Here is a 12,547-nt window from a genome sequence, read left to right as displayed (position 1 = left end):
TCGGGGGGGGGGCTGAGTCTGAGTGAAAGAGGGTCTACCCTAGCAAACCTTTAGTATCATTACCCCAATACCCCCATGCATATGGGATATATTGAGTATGGTGATCAGATCATGATATGAATAAACATAACAGTTTAAATAATGCACCAGTAAGGCCATTTCGTGAACCACCATGAGAATTTCGGGGGGGGGGGCTGAAGCCCCTCAAGCCCCCCCCCCCCGGGCTACATGCCTGGGGCCAGCAATAATTCAGGCAATGTGGGGCATGGGGTAACAGATTCTCCACGTTCCCCGCTGCGACCCCGCAGATTCTCCACGATGCATGCCGAATTCCAACCTTAATGTGATAAGAACCTTAGAAGCATACGTAATCATTCCCACACAAGAAGACTGAGCTCCCTATTTGGGAAACACCTCTGAACACATAGGTGACAACAAGCAGATTCAAGTGCAATATGGTAGAAAAAGTGGAGCCTGCTTTCCCTCCCATAATATGTCATAAAGGGCACATACTAAACATAATATTATTTCCTGCCATGGACTTTTTTCTCTCAAATTTCCATACCACTGAAATCCTCAGTAAGAAGAAAACTTCCTCTTGAGCAAGTATTAGGGAGTGATCCCCCATGCTGACTTGGTTGGCCCCACTATTGACTCAGAACATTGGAAACAAAGTTAGACGGACAAGAGAAAGGGTTGAATTGAACATAAAAATTAGAGACAATTGATGGCAATAAATTATATCAGCCAAAGAAATGTATCCTTTACCACTAAGCAGAAATGTAAATAGGAATGTGCTATATTTAGGAAGTTGAGTGGTACAGAAAAATAAAAGAAAATCAGAAGAAACAGCAAACATGAAAGACCAAGCAGACAAAGAAACCAGAAGAATGGTCTTAGTGGGAGGAAAAGTTAAACAAGCTGAAGCTGACTAATGAAAAATACTGCCATAGACCAGAGAGAATTTGTGGTCTCAATAGCATAATAATTGTGGAAATACTTTCACCATTTTTATACTGGCCACATTTAAAGAGAGTAGGAGGAAGGCCTGCAAGATGTATTAAATGTGTGGGAGGGAGGTGTATGGAGGTTAATGAAAAAGCACTTCCTGCATTGAACTGAACGTCCTGCCATGTTGCCATTCATAGTATATAGGAAGGTATAACTGTAAAATGGAAAGGGGGTGTGGTGTTAGTGAACCAGTCACTTGGATTCTCTGGGAATTTGGAAAGGAATTATGTCCATTTAAAATCCAAATAATAAAAAGTTAGAGTTTTCCCAAGAAAGAAAACTCTGCCAAATTTCTGGGGGCAATAGGGGAAAAAAAACAAAGAAATACATCCATACAAATATAAATATGTTAAACAAATTTTAAAAAAAGCAAAAACACATATTCTCCAGCCCAGTTTTTGTCATCTTTGCCAGCATTGCCTTTATTTATTTATATTTACGGCATTTATATGCCGCCCTTCTCACCCCGAAGGGGACTCAGAGCGGCTTACAATATATATTTTCATACTATATATTATATTATTATTATAATAAATATACTATCATGGAACATAATATATATACGATCATGGAATATATATATAATTTATATATATATATATATATTATATATATATAATATATATACATACTATATATTATATTATACTATATATTATATTATTAGCATAGTACAATATCAGTATATATTACTATATTCCACTATACCGTTATATTGTAATATTATTAGTAATATTACATGTAATGTAAATATATAATTATAATTATAATATTGAATTATTATTACTAGTATTATATTGTATTACATTAGGAATGTAAGGAGTGATAATCCAGTCAAAGAATATTTTTCCAGCTTTCCCTTAATCAGAAAATAATCTGCAATCTACAGTAGGCATGAGGAGAGGGTGTGTGTACACATGTGTGTATATATATAAAAAGTAAAGGTTTTCCCCTGACATTGAGTCCAGTCATGTCCGACTCTGGAGGGTGGTGCTTATCTCTATTTCTTTTTCTTTCTTTCTTTAAACGTTGTAATTTTTTATTATACATTTATCAAACAAAATGTATAAGCATACATTCTTCCCTCTTTTTACAACATCTTAGATAGAAGAACATGTCATATTATATACAATCTAACAGTAAAAATAATCAAATACATCTTTAGGCATATTTCTTATCATTCCGTTACAACTTATACTATGTATATCTCTATCACACAGCTTTTATCTACTTATACATGTTTTATTTCTTTATAATTAGTATTATACCATTTCCCCCTCTTCCCTTTACCCTTAGTTTGTGCCCCCTTCACCAGGACCAACCTACTCATGTTATTTCACAATTCCAAAATGTCATTGTTTCTGTTGCTGGCTTGTACCCCTTTCCCTCATTTAAAATATACTCAATAAATTGTCCCCATATTTTCCAGAAATCTGTTTGTTTCCATATTCCCCTTTTAATTTTAATATTGCAGGTTAGCTTATCATTAATAGCTATATTCCAAATTTCCCTATTCCATTCTTCTAATTGAATTTCTTTTTTTTTCTTTCCAGTATTTTGCTATTAGCAATTTAGCTGCTATTATCAAATTAGAAACCCAATTCTTTCTCCTCTTGTGATGGAATTGTATTGTCATGTATAAGTAATAAAGCTAATTTTGGTGTAGTCTTGATCTCTATTTTTATTATTGCTCTTATTTGTTTGAATATGCTTTCCCAAAAAAATTGTATAATTTTACGTGACCACCACATATGAAGGTACATCCCTTATCTCTATTTCTAAGCCGAAGAGCCGGTATTGTCCGTAGACACCTCCAAGGTCATATGACCAGCATGACTGCATGGAGCGCCGTTACCTTCCCACTGGAGCAGTACCTATTGATCTACTCTCATTTGAATGTTTTCAGACTGCTAGGTTGGCAGAAGCTGAGGCTAACCGCGGGAGCTCACGCCGCTCCCTGGATTCGAACCTGCAATCGTTCAGTTAGCAAGATCAGCAACTCAGTGCTTTAACCCACTGCACCATCAGGGGCTCAATCATGTTGTTGTTCTGGATCATAGGATTTTCAAAGTAGAAGGTTTCAGGTATGGTTTCCCATTGCATTCTTCTACATGGTACTAACCAGCATTAGCTATCACGTCTCTACTGTTGTCTCTGAGAGATTGTTTGCCAGTTTCACCCTCTGCTCTCACTCATGCTGCTGCCCTGTTGCTGTTTGGCACTTTTATTTTGGCTCCCCCACAAAAGCATTGGATGTTGGAAACACTATTAGCAGCTTTGCTACCATCAGCGCAACCTGTTGCCCCAAAGGAGCTTGCAGTTCCACCTACCAGCTCCACCATTACTAGCACAAGGTGAGAAAGTGATACATATCCTTGGAATTTTCAACCAGAGAAATATTTTCTAATTTGCATTGGACTTAGTTTTTATTATTGGAACAGCATGCTTTATGCAACTGCATATTTTGCCTAATGACACTGCCAATCCTCACCCTTTGGGACATCACTATAAGGGCAGCAGAACAACAACAACATGATTGTGATATTCCATCATGACAATCTTTTCAAGCAACATTCAGTAGCTTATATTTAGCTCATCAAGTTTATTGTTTATAGGTCATTTACTGGAGCAAATAAAAGACTAATAGGTTTTTAAATTTGTTTTTATTAAAATAGTTGCTATTGACACTAATTTATAAATCAGATCTTCATTCTTTCCTTTCATTGTCCTGTCAATTTACATGAGCTTTATTCCAGCACAACAGTACACAGGAGCACATGTATAATCTCAACATTTCTCTAGTGTTTATTCTGAACTCGCCTTCTTGTAACTTGAAATACTGTGGTTCCATATTGCATAATGGAAATGTTATGCTATGGCACTATTTCATTTCTATGGGCCATTCATATGAACATAACCTGTTTTTTATTTTTGTATTTCTGGATAACACAGCAATCAATGTACCAAATTGTAAGCAAACAATGCAGAAGCCCAATATCTACATGGACACATTTCCTGCAGTTCCTTGAAAAGAGTATTGAAAAGTTGTTGGAACATAGGCTGGATTTAACAAAAACTACAGTTATCACCATGAATCAGTATACTATTAGGTTGTTTACTATTAATTAATAGGATGAAGATAGTTGATGTTTGTTATGTTTTTATAGTATTTGTTAAATATGATTTTAGCTATATTTATTTTTAGATTGTGTAATTCTATGGGATTTAGATCTGTGATTTTAAATAATCTGGGGTTTGAAAAATAGGTTTCTCTGTAGGATTTTTAGCCAATCTGAGTTTCATACAACCCTGTGTCATGAATGACTTTTCAATAACTTTTTATTGCAATTTCCAGTGTGAGAGGTTATATCAGATTACAGAAAAACATTTAGACATACAGACATACAGATTCAATGCAACTATATTGGATTCACAATTAAATGGCTAACAAACAAACAAAGGAGAATTACATTTTCACTCAACATTCACACCACATATACATGCACTCATCCTCATGCACCCAAATATTATTATATCCTTTTCTTCCTCCTTTGAGAAGCACCTGTTAGGCCAGACTCTGCTTTTCTGCAGCCTGCCAATGAACAGTTCCAAAACTTCCATAACTTCAAAACTTCAAAACTCCAAAATGCATCCTTTCCCTAAGATCAATGCCAAGGGCCAGATCTCTGTTTTCCATACAGCAGAACCTGACTCCCTACACAAAATCTAAGACTACAAAAGTGCACTTCTTCCTCTTCCCTTGAGAAAGAAGCCCCAAAGTGACCAGACTGTTCCCTTGTAAATCTGCCGCTCTCCAAATTCACAACTTTTGTCCTTTCCATGGAGCCAAGCATGACGGGTGAACCAGACTCCTCAGGTCTATCACAATTTGAGCATTATTAGATTGAGTCCTTTATAGTAATATTCTGCTGATGTGGTCCCAAAGTTGTAAATTAATGATAGGCTTCTTCCATCCTGGTTCCATCTCAATTTCCTGGCCAGATGTTGATTCTTCTTGATTGGTGTTAGCCTTGTGTTGACTTCCTTCTTAACATTATAAACATTTCTGTTATCGCTGTCCCAGTTCTTATCACAGTTTACTTTTCAGTTCTCATTAGCAGCTTTTAATTACAGTCCAGCAAACAGGTAGATAGTCATTGCAGGCCTTGGTCTTTTACTGGTGTTTCCAAAATTATTAACTCCATCCATACATCCATCCATTCAACTAATTCATTCCCACATTAAATCCATATTTATCAAATCTGCAATGATATTTTCATGACGCCTGTCCTTTTTGCATTACTGCTCAGATAGCAATGCACATCATATCAGTAGTCTCACAGAGTTGAGCAGTTAGGGGGAAGTATGAGTTTCTTCCCTAACTTGAACCTATCTTGTGCTTGGGAGTCATTCTGTTCATTCTGCTGAGTTGAATCCTTGGATCTCGGCTCCAAACACTTTGAATGCACAACTGATTGCTGTAATCTTTTTTTTTCCTTTTTTATGATGCCATTTTTATTACATTTCTATTCATTTTGTTACCAAAAAACCCATCTCTACAATTCTTCTCCTTTTCCCCCATTGTGCTACCCGTTGTGCTCCACATCTCCAGAGTCCATTTTAGTTTATGATCCCACCAGAACCTCATTTCTTCTGGTGGGGGTTGGTTCCCATCTTCTTTCTTTAATGTATCTTCATCATTTTTTTCCAAATCATTACTTTCAAAATCATTATTCTTCCCTAGGCCTTTTTAAACCTTTAGCTTATATGTTAATTTATCATTTATTGCTAACTAGCCATCCCCTGTCACGCGTTGCTGTGGCCAGTCGGTGTTTATGTGCTTTGTGTGTGTATATATTTGTGTATATGTGTATATATGTGTGTGTTTGCATATATATATATATATATATATATATATGGTTTTGCACATGCATTGTAATGTATTTTGGGGGGTTGCTTTTTTTAGTGTCTTCTGCTGTGTGTTTCACTGTTTTTATGAGTGATGGTCACTTGTTGGCCTGATAAGTGTATTGTGTCCAAATTTGGTGTCAATTTGTCCAGTGGTTTTTGAGTTATATCAATCCCACAAATGAACATTACATTTTATTTATATAGATTTCTAAATTTTCTTATACCATTCTTCTATCTTAATTTCCACCTCTCCTTTCCAATGTTTTAAATAAAAAATTACACTACTATACTAGATTACAGATCTCACCTATATTTTCTAGTTCTCCAATATGGGGAAGAGCATGCATGTGCATAAGTTGGTTACCAAAACACACAAACAGCTGCAGAGATGAAGAACAATGACAAAACCCCTTTGTTCATATTCATGGCTTGGAAAATATCCTTTTCTGAACATCTCCACAAATTTCTTAAACAGCATAGTCAGTTACCGGGAGATTCTAAGAAATAAAACAAAGAAATTTTAAAGATCTAATTCTTATGGGGTATGGCAGACCATTTGGCACACCAGCCATTTATCTATGGGAAAGGGGTGTATTTTCATATATTTTTAAAGAAGGAAATATGTAACAAAGATGTCCAGAAGAATGTCTAGCCACATACAAAGAGGAAAAGTTGAGTTGCATTCTGACTGAGAGAGGCCGCCAAGGGTTTACCGCTAACGGTATCACATCTGATACAACTTGGTTTTCTGGTAGCGGATGCTGAACTCTTAAAATACTGGAACTGTGTTTAAAATCAAAACAAGGTCTAGAATGGTTCCTAAAATTAAGGATACTCCTGAGGACAAAAGAAAAGCTGTTTTACTGCCAAGCATAACAGCAATGTGGATAATTCAATGACTTCCAGTGACCTCATCGGAAAAGATGTTTTCAAAACTAATGGCAATTTCAGAAATGAACAGAAACAGTTCTCTTGAAAAAAAGACACTGTCAGAAAATGTATATAAAGCTTTGAAAGGGGTTAGTAACATTGCTTCAAATTAGTATTTGAATTTTAAGGCAATATAAGAACGCAGTTCTGAGCAACCATTCATGAGTACCCTTGTACAAAGGAACAAACACAAGTTCCTTATATACACACTCACAAAGGAGACATAATCCTATCTGGCCCTCTTGGATGGAGCTGTTAAGCAAAATATATTTGCATTAATCTATTATCTGCATTCACTGTGTTGATATTTTAAAGTGTATAAATACATTGTTTGACACCGAAAATAGTTGAGAAGAGAAGCAGGCAAGCAAGGACTTGCTTTCAGTAGTTAATTATGAGTAAACTCAACTCAGTTCACATTTTAAATGCCCTTCATTTTTATTCAAGGTTTCCTGGAAAACACGTGCAGGATTTCCCCTCAGTCCAAGAAAGTTTAGTGAAAGATGAATTAATGAGTGTTGCAATCTTCCTTCCCTAAAATTTTGTCAACTCTCTTGGATATAAAGGCGAATCAATCAAATCCCACACTCACCAGCAAGAAATTATTATTTTCAGTTAAGGAGAAATGGGAAAAATTTCCTGCCCGGAGCAAACACTTGTGGTCATTGGGTGGGTTTCAAGCAAGTGGGTTTCATGCCAAGAGGAAGGTGTGTCAAGCCAACCCCGACCGAGACCTCCTTCCACCTGGAAATCAATGCCCTCACTGTGGAAAAAGATGCAGATCAAGAATAGGGCTCCACAGTCACCTACGGACCCACCGCCAGGACACCGAACTTGGAGGACCATCATCCTCCAACTACAAGGGATCACCTAAGTAAGTTCAAGCAAGATAACAAAAAATACTTGTAACAGAAATGGGAACAGTAGTGGGAGATGTGAGCAAGCACTTTCATTTATTCATTTATTCATTTATTAAATTTTTAAACTTTTTTTTTAAAAAAAGCATAGTAACATTTTCAATGAAACCTTTATTTTAAAATGATTTTGAGGTAAGTTGAAAGAAGTTGACTCTTCTCTAACCAGGGAATCAGGTGAAACTCAAGGTTGGTAGACTTGTAGTAGGATTCCTGCAAAATTTATTTTAAGCTGTCCCAGGATCTCACTCCTCCTGCTGCTTTCTATTATTGTTTTCAGTTTATTTCCATTGCAGCAAACTGAATTCAGAGTTCAAAGCCAGTGTGAACTCTACTAAATTATCAAGGAGAAAAGGAGAGGAGGAGGCAGAATTTTGCTTCTCTTTTCTGAATCCTCTCCTAACTGATGTGTTCTTCTGCATTAAAAGCATTTACCATCTTGGTCACTAGAGGTGTTGTAGCCTGGTCAGATTCAGAGTGCTCAGAAGATGAGGAACGGGATGCTGGGATAGATTCGGAGGGCCCAGGGAAGGATACAAGTGACCTGGAGGGAGTTGTTTTGGAATCTCCTGGCAGTTCCTGTGAGACTGGAGAAAATAATATCAGTTTTCATGAGAATTGGCCAGAAGTGCAGACTGAGATTAATGTGGGAGATGAATGTTTGTCCAGATCAAGGTGCTTGGAACTTCAGAGGCAGAGTGTACAACAGAGACAGACTTGCTTTTCCCAGTGGAGAGAAAATGCAGGTGTGTGGGAAATGATGTCATGGGAGGGTTTGAGGCCTTTAAGTGTTTTTCTGCTGGTACAATCCTTTGTGAGAGCAACTTCGTATTCAGATGCACAGCTCTCGGTTCCTGTTTCTATTCTTGTATTCAAGTTTCTAAGATTGTTCCTGGTTCTAATTTCATGTGTGACATATGTTGCCTGCCCTTCATTCATCCTATCATGATTATGGATATATCTGGGGGTTGACTTTTGAGATCATATTTGAAAGGATTTTGGAAACTTTGCTATCTTGGAAAGAACTATTTAAACTTTGATTCTCCTTTTTGGATCTGCTTTTTTTTTTTTTTTGTATACTCTTCTCTTAAAAAATTTTTACTTACCAGATTACCTGAACAGAATGTGGTTTGTGATAAAAAGGTGTTTCAGGGCTCTAGTGCAACAAGGAGTGTGCAATTTATGACGTTTTCAGTGTCCAGTTTTCAGCTGCTCCCTTGTTCCATTTTTAAGGAACTTTTCAAATTTGTGAGAGGTTTCTATTTTCATGCCAGAAAGATTCGGTCCATTGCTGCCAATAGGGAAACTTTCAAGGCTCATTTCTCTGTCATTTTTAGGCCTATCAGCATGAAACTCGCCTCACTTGTAGGCCACATTTACTACTGCAAGCCTCCAAGTTTCAGAACATTTCACTAATCCAATAACTATTTTGAATTTTTTTTAAAAATTGCAATGACATTTTTTTATTTTAAAAAACTTACAAGAAGGGATTCTGTAAATTGAAGTCCCAAGAGCACACCACAAGAGAAGAGAATGGCCAGAGTCAACCAGACCTCTGATTGGCTGAGAAAAAAATTGAAAAACGCAAAGAGAGAAAAATCTGAACTCCCATCATGCCCTAGGAGGGAGCATCAGATTTCTTCAATGCTTGCACTGCACAAAGTGCTGCTTGGAAAGCAAGTTCCCATTTGCCACAAGTGGGATTGGGAGGAGGACCTTCAGGAAGGAGGGGCCTGCTGTGGAAGAATGCAAAGGAGGAGCCACAGCTTTCCTGATTTGCAAGGCTGCCCTACCCACACACCACTGCCTCCACTTCAGACTTTTGGACAGCAGGCATAAATAGCACTTTGGATATGGAATTCCACAGGAATGATGATATGGCTGTTAATTCTCTTTTTATTTTTTAATGAATTTTCTATTTATTTTTTTAATTGTTATTATATTGCTTTGTTATGTAGCGGCATCGAATTGCTGCCGAATGTAAGCTGTCCTGAGTCCCCCTTCGGGGGTTGAGAAGGAATGGGGTAGAAATACTGGAAATAAATAAATAAACAGTGGGACATTTTTCCCAATTGCACCTGTGACAATCCAAGCTAGTCCAAAGCCAACTTTGGTCTTATTTTGGATGGGTTCCCTGTGGAAAACAAATCAAATAAATACATACATCATCAACAAATAAATAAATGGCAGACCTTTAAAGTCAACCCCAATTTAATTTTTAACTGTCTATTATGAAAAGTTTTCAACAGTCTTCTCTAAACAATGTTCCATCAAATTTTCTATGATGCAGCATTTTATATATGTAGTCTAACTCAGAGCTTTCCAAACTGTGTGTCAGGACAACACTAGTATGTTGCCTGTAGCCCATAGGTTTTTGTCTGTGTGTGTGTGTGTCAGGAGCAACTTGAGAAACTGCAAGTCGCTTCTGGTGTGAGAGAATTGGCCATCTGCAAGGACGTTTCCCAGGGGATGCCCAGATGTTTTGATGTTTTACCATCCTTGTGGTAGGCTTCTCTCATGCCACTGCATGGGGAGCTGGAGCTGACAGAGGGAGCTCATCTGCACTCTCCCCAGGTTCGAACCTCCAACCTGTCGGTTTTCAGTCCTGCCAGCACAAGGGTGTGATGATTCGTGAAGATGCCACTAATTTGTGATGAGGCCACCAATTTGTGAACGGTTGTAAAGGAGCCACCACTTTGTCAGGGTTTATTAATTTAATAGCGTAGCTTATAGCTAATAATATTGATTTGGTCTTTCTTCTGTGTAGCGTTACTTAACTTGGAAAGAAATTGTAACAGAGACAAGGCTTTTGGAAAAACAGTAACAAGTTTATTGAAATGTAGAAGGAGCGTGATGGTTTCAATGATTCTTACTCTTAGAGGCACAAATCTTCAAAGGTTACATCCAGGCCCGTAGCCAGGATTTCGTTTCGGGGGGGGGGGGGCTGAATTTTTTTCGGGGGGGCTGAGTTTCAGGGGGGGCTGAGTCTGAGTGAAAGAGGGTCTAGCCTAGCAAACCTTTTGTATCGTTACCCCAATACCCCCATGCATATGGGATATATTGAGTATGGTGATCAGATCATGATATAAATAAACATAACAGTTTAAATAATGCACCAGTAAGGCCTTTTCGCGAACCACCATGAGAATTTCGGGGGGGGGGGCTGAAGCCCCCCGAGCCCCCCCCCCCCCCCCCCCCGGCTACATGCCTGGTTACATCTATAACATTTCTTGAACAACTCTAGAAAGGACTCTTACTTCCACTAAACAGGTTTCAAACTTATTTTTCTTTAAACTGTGTTTCTTTCCTTAATAGATTACTTCAGTTACAAGCTTATTCTTTCTTTGTGATGTTTCTGTTGCAATAGAGATTCTCACTGGGTTTCTCTCACCCTTTCTCTCATACACTAACTTTCAATATAAATAAGTCAACTCGACTTGTTTAAACTACTCAGGCTAAAAGCCAAAACCTTGCTAATTCTCACTACCATAGACTCAGCCTTTCCCTGTAGTTTTTAAACTACAGAATACCTTCCTGGTTCTCACTACTCAACAGAACCAGCCACTCCTACAGTTCATAGACTGTAGACTAACTGCTTTAAAATGGCTGCCCTGCCAAGTGGCAGTTGGCTCCGCCCCTGTTTCCATGGTAACCCAGCTCAACATAAGCTGAGCTGGCTACCATCCCCTTAGTTATGCAACATTAAATACTTACCCTTTAAAACATCTATCTATACTTATACATAACTGCAAGTTAAAAATTTACACTTCACCACAAAGGGTTTAACCCATTGCCCCACTGGGGGCTCCTAATCCCTAGGTGAGCACAAAAAATGCTACACACACACACACAAACAAACAAACAAAGGCTAGGACTATTCAAGTGTAGGTACTGCTATGACTTTTATAATTTGAGTAATTTGTTGATTGAGTTGCAGTAATTGCTACTAAAATGAAAACGTTTCTAATGAAGAAAAAAAATCTATTGACAACGATGTTTGTGATGAACCACAAGGAATAGCTATAGTGGAAACTACACAAGAATTAACTGTAGTGCAGAGGTATAAAAGGAAAAAATCAAAACCTCATTTACACAGTAAAGATTATATGAAACCTATTTAATATATCTATTGTATGGAACTCTTATAAGTTTTGAACTCTGGTTTGCCAGTAGAAGTGAATTACCAAGTCGTGAAAGGATGCATGTCTAAAAAGTGTGTCACCAACATGAAAAGTTTGGAAAACTCTAGCTTAGCTGTTTTATTCCCACAAAGAAAAAGGCTCTTTAAACCAGAAGGTTTCCCTTGTTCCAAACAATACAGGCTGCACACACAGATCCATGAAGCAAGCCAAGCACTGGAAAGTCATTAGCCTGAGATCTATACGGCAGCAAAATTGAGTCTGAAATATAAAGCACAGCTTGGGGATTGAAGCCCTTTTGTGGACAATGTGTTTCAGCGCGTGCTTTCAGCAACCCAGGCCAATCCGAAGACACACCTGGCTTTCAACAGCCACTGGAGAAACAGTTTGTGTGATAGGCACTCAATTGCTGGAAGCCACTTGGCATAACTATAAATCCCCTGGAGAGATCTCAGCATTGACACTAAGAGTAAAATATGAGAGTGTGTGTCTGTGTACATGCTCACACATGCGCACCTGTTGTATCATTATTGCTACCTTCCTCAATAATGCAACCCACTTACGAAAGAAAAAATCTATTTATATCCCTTTTGTTTTCTCACCTAGAGCTTTTGCATTTCTTTTAAACTAATACTGGAAAAA

Source organism: Anolis sagrei, chromosome 4 (assembly GCF_037176765.1).
Source record: "Anolis sagrei isolate rAnoSag1 chromosome 4, rAnoSag1.mat, whole genome shotgun sequence".
NCBI classification, from domain to species: Eukaryota; Metazoa; Chordata; class Lepidosauria; order Squamata; family Dactyloidae; genus Anolis; species Anolis sagrei.
Note: the sequence above shows the minus strand (reverse complement) of the source record.